Source organism: Bombus impatiens, unplaced genomic scaffold (assembly GCF_000188095.3).
Source record: "Bombus impatiens unplaced genomic scaffold, BIMP_2.2 scf_0238, whole genome shotgun sequence".
In the NCBI taxonomy this organism is placed as follows: domain Eukaryota; kingdom Metazoa; phylum Arthropoda; class Insecta; order Hymenoptera; family Apidae; genus Bombus; species Bombus impatiens.
Genome location: NT_176657.1, coordinates 37,172 through 47,717, shown reverse-complemented (window position 1 = coordinate 47,717; position 10,546 = coordinate 37,172). Strand labels below are relative to the sequence as shown.

General features: G+C 40.8%; 1 long non-coding RNA gene across 1 annotated transcript in view; it reads right to left on the bottom strand.

Annotated features, from left to right (window-relative positions):
• LOC117151500 overlaps positions 1-3,420 on the bottom strand; it is an 8,556-nt gene extending 5,136 nt beyond the window's left edge. The window contains exon 1 of the long non-coding RNA XR_004461491.1: positions 2,918-3,420. This is a non-coding gene — a long non-coding RNA (uncharacterized LOC117151500). The remainder of the gene's footprint in view (positions 1-2,917) is intronic.
• Positions 3,421-10,546: the final 7,126 nt, after the last annotated feature.

The window sequence follows — 10,546 nt, the reverse complement described above, 5'->3', positions numbered from 1 at the left end:
GGGCGGCTAGCATTTTTTTCTAACCACCGATGTGGAGATTGACCAATTAGCAGCAACGTCAAATTCCCTCACCTTCTGAACGGAGGCTATCCTCAAGGAATCCGATGATCTCGTGTCCTCAGACACACCCTATCATAGTTTTCCTCTGCAGCATCATCGCGACGGAGAGTCATTCTCTTGTGATGTCGTATTAGCGAGTTACTTAGTGCCTGTACGCTCGGTGGATATTCCACGTTTTCGCAGAGTCCGACTTAGATTTTTGTGAGCACGTACATCTATCATCCCGTTGACCGGGGATTCGTTATTGAACCTAAGACCAACATCACTAGTATCGCGAGTGTCCAACCGCCGCGGTTGATTGTCGAGTCGGTAGTATCCATACTCGTATTAACAGACTGTACCTTCGTTATAACACGACGATGGCCGATTCCAATGAAAATTCATCAAACGGCCACAACCCTATTCCTGACCCTTCTCTGGCATATAATTATTTCTATAATTGAATATTATGTTCTTATAAAATAATTATGTTTTTGTTAATATTAATTATTCTTCGAATCTCGTATTGTATTGATCTGATAGATAGTAATTTTTTCGAAATTTGTTTAAGAGTCATTCCCTGACGCACTTCGTGATACACAATTAAGCTTATTCCAGTAACACAATTCTTCATAAATTCGTTTCCATGCTGTTAAGGTAAGTTCTTTCCCTACTTCTTTTTGATTATCTACTATTACTCTATTATTTGCTTTAATGTCTGCATTTTAATCGCAAAATGCATTGTTTCATTTAAGAAACGCGGTACAGTATATATATTCGTTAATTTTTATTTATTAACCAAGAATTATGAATGAAATAATACAAATCTCAGTTCTCAGATTCCGTTGCAAGTCATTACAATTAGATATGGGCATGATTTAAATAATATACCGTTAAATAATATGCCCAGTCTGATATCTACAAAATCGTCTAAAACTTTCTATTTTTCTGTGTTTTATGTGTAGATATTTTATTACACATAGAAATTTATTATACATAGAAACCTAATCTCAATATTTAACCAATGGCGAAACAATAAGCGGTAGAATATCTCACGTAATATTGATGCCATCAAAAATAGTTTTAACAAAAATTGTTTAGTTCGAAAGAAGGCATCACATACGGTGCAAATTACTTTTTTGTAGATTCAGTGGTAGGGTCCCATTTCAACTTCATTTTTGCAAATGGAACCATATATTTTTTAATACATTCATCGATCTATCTTCGTACTTCTTATGAAAGAATTAAAAGGAACTGTTAGTTCACCAGATATCTTAACTTGAATTCGTCGTATGAAAAACAGGTAAGGACGCGAAACGGTACTCTTGTGTTTACGTTGTCCTTGTCTTTCGTTTGTTTTAGCATAAACACAATACCGCTTCGTGTCCTATGCTTATCTTTCATACGACAAATTAAACTTAAGATATAATCTAAACTAACAGTTTTTCGACATAAATAGGTTAATACTTTTGTATATGATATGAAACGTTACGATATCGGTTACACTACTGTTGCTTACAAAGCACGAGTTTCGACTGATTGGTAAATAAAGAAAAAAAGGAATAATAGCAAGAAAGAACCGATTCGGAAGGACGAGCCTTTCGTTTACCTCCGAATCTCTCACCAAACAGGTTACGTTGTAGGATGTAAGCATACTTCCCGCGGTGAACGTATGTATATATTGTTTATATATATCGTTTTGGTATAGTTATTAACTATGTTTATTGTTACGTATATTTATATTGTAGTATAAAAATGTAGCCGAAAAATCCGCCTGTTTCAAACCCCTTCTTTTAATGTATGCGTTATGACCGTTCGCGGAGAGACGCGTCAGCGAGAGGTGTAAATTCTCGCTACGATTCTAATAACCGACGCCGCGAATTAGTCGTTCCCCTGTTTCGATAAAGATAACAGAGGTGGTTCAATGAATTTAACACTGTATTAACAGGTTAATATAGCTTGTATATTTAACAATAATGAATGTAATAATAAAAACGTCACAAATTATTTAGCGATGAATACAGTTAATATGTTACAGAAACATATCTTTAAACATAAATAAACTTTAAAATAAACATATTGTTGCGCTGTGCTATACCTGGACCCGGCCATACACCGCGGGCCAGACAGACCCCAGATGTCCGCTCATCCTTACGACGTACCCTCAATAGCCTTAAGTACCCGTCATAAATCCCAATAATTTGCTTGCTAAGGCCCTTCAGACCGAACAAATATCTTTGTCTAAAACACTTTCTAAGGACTATTATCTACCACGCCTGGACAAGGGAAAGTTGGGTTTTCCTACGTACGATGCTTCCTAATAGCAACTTTCTATCGAGGGCGGCTAAGATCCTTCCTAGTCCACCAATTCGTTCGTTTAACCAATTAACAACACATCCGATGGTCCCGTGCGCTAGACACACCCATCCTTAACTTTCCTCCGCTACAGCATCGTCACCGAAACTCACTGATTCTTCAACTTTCAAACATCCTTCGACCGGGTTTACATCCGAAGATTAGTCAATCACTTATCTTATACACACGCACCAGCGTAACTATCTTCTTCATAAAGTTGTTGGAATAAATTGTCTTTCACACCTTGTTACATCAGTGTCATATTCAATTAACAACCTCTATTATCCCAATCGAAATAGGGGATCGATCATTTCGTGGCGTCGATTATCTAATCGTAACGGGAATTTACGACTCCCGTTAGCGTGCTTCCTCGCGATCGCGTCTCTCCGCGAGTGGTCGAAAAACATATGACTTTACGATATCTCTCAAGTAAAGATATGACTTTACGATATATCTCAATGAGTTCGTTAGACTAAGCGACTTTAATTTTAATCGTCAGACCTCTCGATGTATAACGTTTGACTCTTCAGAAGGGACTAATTGCCCTTCGATCCTTTTCGTTGTCTTCTCTGGGAGACGACCCCCACTACGCTCGGATCACGCCACCGTTCGCGCCTATGCTCACGCCTGCCACCTTCTATATATGTATGAAATAACGGACCGAAATCGACGTTTCTAGAACTCGCTGCTTGGTGACAACTATGCGCTAGTCATGTAAAGTTGATACTTGGATTGTAGTAAGAAGGCTGAGTTGTAACCCAACTACTAATTTTCCTTTATAAAACTTTATTATAAATTTTAACACTTACAAGAATAACACTGAACTGGAGAAAAGGGGTTGTATGAGAACAGTAACTAGAACAAGAACCGTCCGAGCTGGATGAAGCCTCGGTTTATATACGTTTTTGGTTTGAGGATGTTGAGGGGGCTCGACGTAGGTTATGATGTGGAAAAGTGTCCGAAGGTCGGGGGTCGATGTCTTATCTATGATGTGGACTGAGGTGTGTCATAGCCTCTGTGTAGCCGGTGATATGCGTCCGAGGTCAGGGGTCGAAGTCTTTATCTATGATGTGGACTAAGGTGCGTCACAGCCTTGGCATAGGCTATGATGATAAGGTGGTGATGTGTCCAAAGGAGTCCGAAACTCGGGGTCGATATCTTATGGTTGAGATGAGATTGATGTCACACGCTCGTCGATACATTGTGTATTTTCCGTCGGGTAGATAAGACGATCTATCTGCGACACTGTAGGACCGCGAGCGACGGTTAGAAATACAGCCTGTGGTAAGCCTCGTGGCGTAACACGTAAGAACATTACGATCTGTGCTATTTTCCATAGTGCAGGAAAGTACTGTATTCTTAGAATTGCGTTGAATGTTTTCGTTGTTAGTCTTATAGCCTTTGGCGGAAGGTTTTTTAAGATTTTTCCATTGATCAAATCAAATCCTGGTGCTTTACTTGTCTTTGTTCCCTTAATTAAGTTTGTAACTTCTTGCGCTGTTGTGCTGAGTATGATGCAGCGTTTATCAGTTGTGTTGCTGGCATTTTCCACTTTTTCATTTGTTTGCCATCTGGGGATGCTGTTATTAATTTCGTACGGTGAAAATATATTTTGTAGGTACTTTGGAAATTCTTCTGCCTGCTCTTCGTTGCTTCTGTCCCATGTGTTTTCCATGTTTCTGATTGCTGGGATTGATTTTATTCTTTTCTTAACCTTGTCAGCGACTTTCCATAGAGAGTGGTTGGTATTCTCATGCGCGGATAGTGATTCAATGCATTTTAAGAATTCATTATTATGATGTTCCCTTATTTTATTCTTGAATTCCTTTGTAAGTTTATTTAAGTTTTTCTTGTTTTCTCGTGTTCTCTGTTTTTGCCATTTTGCTTTCGCTTTTCTTTTTCCCCTGATTTTATCTAGGATGTCCTGCGGAATAATTTTTGATTGCCTGCTATTTGAATCATGGGTAGTGGTTGCCCACGCTGCTTCCTATATTATTTCTGTCATAGTTGCTACTGCCTGTTCAATGTGTTCAAGTGTTTTCAATGGGATATTGCAGTTGATTTTGTTTTCGATTAGCTCTTTAAAAGTTTGCCAATTGGTGGTTTTATTGCAAAGCGATTCTGGCTTGTTATTTTATTGCAAAGCGATTGGCTTGTTATAAAGTAGTGGTTTGCTTGTATATTCTAATATAATTGGTGTATGGTCGGAGTTAAGCTCAAGGCTGGTTGTTATTTTTAATTTGCTTACGTTTAGTCCTTTTGTTACTGCAAAATCCAAAAGGTCAGGTGTTTCATTGAGGTCTGTCGGCCAATATGTTGGTTTTCCTGGTAGATACGTAGATTGGTAGATACGTAGTACGTTGAGGTTGCTGCTTCTAATATATTTTTCTAATGTTCTATCTCTCGGCGTGTTGCCACCATAATGTGTGCTTTGCATTAGTCTCCTGCTGGTATATATTTATCGCCTAAGGATTGGAAGTACTCTTCCCATCCTTTAAGTGTCATTTTGTGTCTCGGAGGTACATATACTGCTGATATCTGGAAGTAATTGTCATTGGTTTGTATTGTGACAGTGGTTGCTTGCGTGTGTTCTTGATTTGTAGGTGATATGTAGGTCACGCTTGATGTCATTTTTTATTCTTACTGCAGTTCCTCCATGTGCCTGAGGGGTGTTTGATGTCGTAGATGGTGTAGTACGGTAATTTCATGTAACTTTTTGTAGTGAAGTGTGCTTCCGATACGAGTAGTATGTCGATATTATTGTTATACAGGAATGTTTTAGTTTCTAGGGCCCTTTGTTGTAGTCCGTTAGAGTTCCAGGCTGCTATTTTAAGCATGTCCATTTTTATTTTTTACTTAGCAAGTTTGTGAGTAGTTGTAACACGACTGTTGTTTGTTGTACTTGCTGCCTTAGTATAGTGATTAGCTCACTTACCATTTTTCCTAATATTTCCGTACCTTTAATAGATTGTTTGAGCATTTCTTTGATTTCTGTATCGTCTTCGGTGTTGTTTCTTTGATTCTGATTGTTTGTGAGCGTTGCTTGTGTAATGTTTTGGGTTACTTGCGCGTAGCTTCTATGTTAGTAGCTGGGGATCTACGTTTCTGTTTATAGTTTTTGGTTCATTTTGTGCTTTCAATGTTGCTTCATTATACGTTATACTTTGTTGTGGTTGGTAGTTATTGACTGATCTATTGCGAAGTGGTGGAAATAGTTTACGTTGTAATCGTTTCTTGATTCACATCCTTTATAGCTGGCTTCCATTGGTGGTTTCCATTACAGTTGTAACATTTTACTCCATTTATTTTCCCTATGTATGGACAGCGTGTTAGATGATTTTTTGCACATTTAACACATGCCGGGCTTCTGTTACAATAATTTTTAGTACGACCGTATTGTTGACACCGCATGCATTGTGATATATCTTTTTTGTGGCGTGGTGGTTCCACTGTTACTATCGTATTTAGAATTCTTTTGATTTCGTAGATTTTCTTGTTGTTGGTTCTAGGGCCCAGTTCTATTAAGAATAATGGTAATGGTTGCTTCGTATCGTATTTTGTCATATTGTTTATTGCTCTTGTTTGGTGGCCAATTTTTGCTAATTCGTCGCTTAGTTTTTTTGTGTTAGTTTTTGGATGTAATCCTCTTATAACTCTTTCGTAGCTCCTTTCCGTTTTGAGCTGGTACGTGTGATACATAGCGTTTTCTTCTTTTACTCCTCGACCTCGACCTCGCCGCCATCCTTGATCTCCAGCTGCTCTACTAGCTCCATTACTAGTTCCTCCTTGCTCATCAGGGGGCCTATCTTCTTGATCTCGACGGAGGTCTTGTCGCGCATTGGTAACGCGCTCACCCTGCCGCCAAGGGCTATATTCAGCTCCACCACGATCTTATTGGCATCGCTTCCTGCCTTTAATTCAATTAGGATGTCACCAGCCCTGGTTCTCCTAACACCGCAGCTATCCTTCAGGGTCTCCCTCGCCTCCATCATGTCTCTATAGACCCAAAGCCACTCTTTCCCTTGTCCCACCTTGATAAGGATGGCTTCGGGCCTATTTCTATTCCTCTTCGGCCTTTCAGATCTCATCGGCCTGTCCACGGCTAAAGCCCTATCCGTTTCAACCCTATTCCCTATTCCAGGGTTGATCCTCTTTTTCTCTTTTCGTCCACGCACGATGGTCCACTCCTCTCTCCCGTCGCTATCCGTGTAGTACAGAGTCGCCTTGAACCTCCGTCAGCACAAACTTCGGCATAGGAGACCTCACCGCTCCTCGCCCTTTTCAGTTTATTATTGATTTCCCCTTCGAGGGGCGATATCACATTTCTTTTAGTTTTTTTCTCGTCGCTCCTCTTCGGAGCGATCGTCGTCTTATCATGGCTGACCGTTCTATTTACTCTTGTGATTCTCTGTTCAGTCAGCATAGTCTAGAGCGTATTAGCCCTTCCGCTAATTATGTCCCTCCTTCTTTTAATATCAAGGTCTCTTTTAGACAATAGGTAGATCCTGTTGGTAACCCTTTGTACTTCGGTGAAGAAGTCGCTAATAATCTCTGCCATCGCCTTCCATTCGCTCATGTTGATGACAATATTGTCATCCTCTTGAGCTCTATTCTCCGCCTGCGACCTGTTCGCAATGGCCTTTCTTCTGCGATGCCCCCCGGCTCTCGCTACCTCACTCCCGCTATCCGACATTTCTGCCGGTGTGTCTAGCTTGGAGACGGTACTTATTTCTTCCCTCTCTTTTTTAGTGGGACTTCGGGCCAGACTTTTCGTTGGCCTGGACGCCCTATCCTTCTCCGAAGTCTTCTTCAGGTATTTAACGATCCTATCGCCTTTTAGAGTTTCCTCTTTCACGATACGGATCGTTTTTCCACCCGGTAGCTTTACTCCTTTTATAGCCGGTACCCCGACTTCTTCAATAATTTCTGCGATGTGTTCATTAAATTCTATTCATCGCTTCGGAGTTGCCCTGTTTCCAATCTCTTCATTGGCAACCCTGGCAATTCTTTTGTCCTAGGCCGTATTTACCGAACGAGAGGAGGCCCTGGGACCGACCTTCCTCTCGTCGTTCGTCCAGTCGTATGATGACCGTCGGGTCGAGCCTGGGACGCTACTCGAGTCGCCGACGGGGCCTGGGGGCTCCGAAACTCCCGTAATTTTCTTTCCTTTATTAACTTTATCCATATTTTTAACTTGAGAATGTCCTTTTTCGTAGCCGGCCGTCATAATATCTCGCAGTAAACCTTCCAAATATATCCTCTCATAAACCAACAAGACTCGCCAAGCCGTCAACAAAAATCCAACCATGTCGTGCTACTATAACACAAAGTTCGTATAAATATAATGTAATGTACGAGCTTGTTGTTTTACATCAAATATATTATTTATCTTCATTATTCAATCGCCTATCGTTGTAATGACTAGTTCTGATGATGCATACATGATGCGCAGCGTATAAAATAAATAATGAATAATAGTAGAATAATAACAGCAGCAAAATAATAGTAATAAATAATGGGTAATAAAAAGATAATGATCAACAATTAATAATAATTATATAGATAAATGAGCGAAGTCAATAATAAATTATCAAATAGTAATAACTGTACTAGTAATAAGCATAGGGTATAGTGTCGAAGGCTTTCGAAATGTCCACTATTGTGAACACTCCCCCTCGATTTATCTTGCTACAGTTTAGAGCCTCATTAAGTAATTTAATGGTAATCTTACATCCGCTCTCGGATGTAAAGCCTTCCTGCCTCAGGCTCTGGTCTACACTCCGTCTTAGCCGTCTATCGAGGATTGATGAGAAAATTCTACCCAAAATTGGGCCAATCGTAATTGGTCGCCAGTTCTCGACCATATTTCCGTTTTTATTGACTTTGGTTATTAAAGTTGTCCTATTTTCCTTCCATGCGGTCGGAAAGTAGGAACTATAGCACAATATATTAAACAACTTAGCCAATATTACAGGCAGGTCGAGCATTAACAAATTTTCTTTCAACAGTCCGTCTAGCCTTGCCGCTGTTTTACAATCTCTTCGATGGTATCGGGCATAAAATAGCTGTTCAAGGACAGTTCTGAACCTCTCTCCAGTTCTGAACCCAGTTCCAAATTTGTGGGCCCAGTTCTTCCTCACAGAGCTTCATATAACTGTTTCACATCAACCGCATCTGGTGGCTTTCTGGTAGGTTCCAGATAAGCCAGATCATCATTGATTATGACATCAGCCAACTTTCTGGGGCACTCATAAAAGATCTCCTGGCAACGTGCGTAGGAGTACCTTTTTGTTCTATTCCTGTTATTCCTTTTTCCACCATCCTGTCTTTGGTTCTTTTCTTTCTCTAAGGGCTTGTTCTTTCTACTACTCTCATTTTTAAGAGCTCCATTTAAAATTGTTTGAATCGATTGACTTGCTTAATTAATTCCGACTTGTCGTCTCTTCCCTTGTTCCAAAACTTTTTTTCAGCCGGGTATAAGCATACCTTAAAACAGGGGGCACCTCGGCTTGTATTTCGATTTCTTCGGCGAGGCATTGCCTTCACTCGTGAACCGTTTCTTTGCTATTAACACTTCTTTCCTGGCGAGTAGACACCATGGATGGTTCCCCGAGATCGCACCCGCCCTCTGTCGCAGAGGCTTCCTTCTGAAGATCTCCTTCAACATTACCAATCTTTAATGATTTCCTTTTGTTCCTAATTTGTTCAGCTGTTTTCGTCGTCAAAATTTTGCTGATTTCTATGTTGGGGAACTCATAATCTTTGTAAATTAAATTTAGCTCCTTCAGTGGAGCAACCTCCTCCACTTTCCAAACTCGACCACTTGCCACATTTGTTGGGGAGTCCGTTCCCTTTCTTTTAATATTTCTAACGGCAGGGTGCGCGTGTCGCTCTGTTAGGGAAGTGATACATTTACACTGTACATGAGAGTGTGTGTGTAAGGGTCAGAGGGTGTCCAGGTCTTGGTTGAGAGAAAAGACTGCCGTTAGGAGATTCTGGATAGTCGGTTGGCGACAAGTGTGCGTGCAAGACGTTCTTCAGAGTGTAATATAGATGTATAGCTGTTGTGTGTGAAATATAGTCAATTATTTGTATTTCCAAATCCTCGAATTTCCTTAACACGCTCATGGATCGAAAGACCTCTTGGGGATCCGAAGCTCCTGGGGTAAGCGTCACACTTGAATTGTCCCTCACGATGCTCCGTGGGGTCCCGAAACTTAGGAATGTGACACTGTGCACCATGGAGCTTAGGAAAGCTTTTGCTACATCTACGTGATGTTCATTAAGGTGCCTGCCCAGATCCTGTAATGTCATGAAAAGCAGGTGGATTTCCCTCTTTTCGCAGACCGGGCAGGCAACTTTATCCCCCATAAATGGAACTAAGATCTTATACAAATGTGTCCAGGGACATTGCCGGTTCGTCATCAACGGTCCCCTCCAAAGCGGATAAATGCGCCACAGCGCTTCCAGGACCGAGAGACGCTGTGTCCGAGGCATTACTATTATTCGAATCCAATTTGTTTCACAATATTTGTTTGCTATCATTAAATTTATCCATCCGTATCCAAATCGTAACCATAACAAGTCTGTCATCATTTGTCTAACCCGGGAACGAGTTCCCCTTTTTAAATAAATTTGCATTCAAGATTTATATCCAATTCACGGTTTAATCAACTGTTAATAGGCAAGCCGACATTCAATGGGTTGTCTTCCGCTCGTGCTTCGTCGCACTCCGTTTAACCATGCCAGCTGCATCTGGGGAACTATTCCCCACGCTGATGCGACTTAGCATGTTACCGGCGGTACCACTGGGAAGTAGGAGTGCGACTTGGGCACTCCTACCCAAGATCAAGGTCTCGCCTTCCCCCGAGTAACTATGACACTCTTATTACCCACGGCATGCCGTGGCATCCATCGCAACGCGTGACAAGTTTCTTCATTCCGTCAGCGAAAAATTTTACTGGATGCTTCTAGTAAACTTTTGATAAGCAACTTAACTGCTCTCTTAACTTCATTTTCACACTTGACGCGAGTTCCCCATCTCGTTATTTTCCATTTATAATTTGTATAAAATGAAACTAAATTGTCAGCGCGATATGTGTATTATCGTCTGCTTATACTTTAACTCGCACCCCCCCCCCCCGCGGCCACG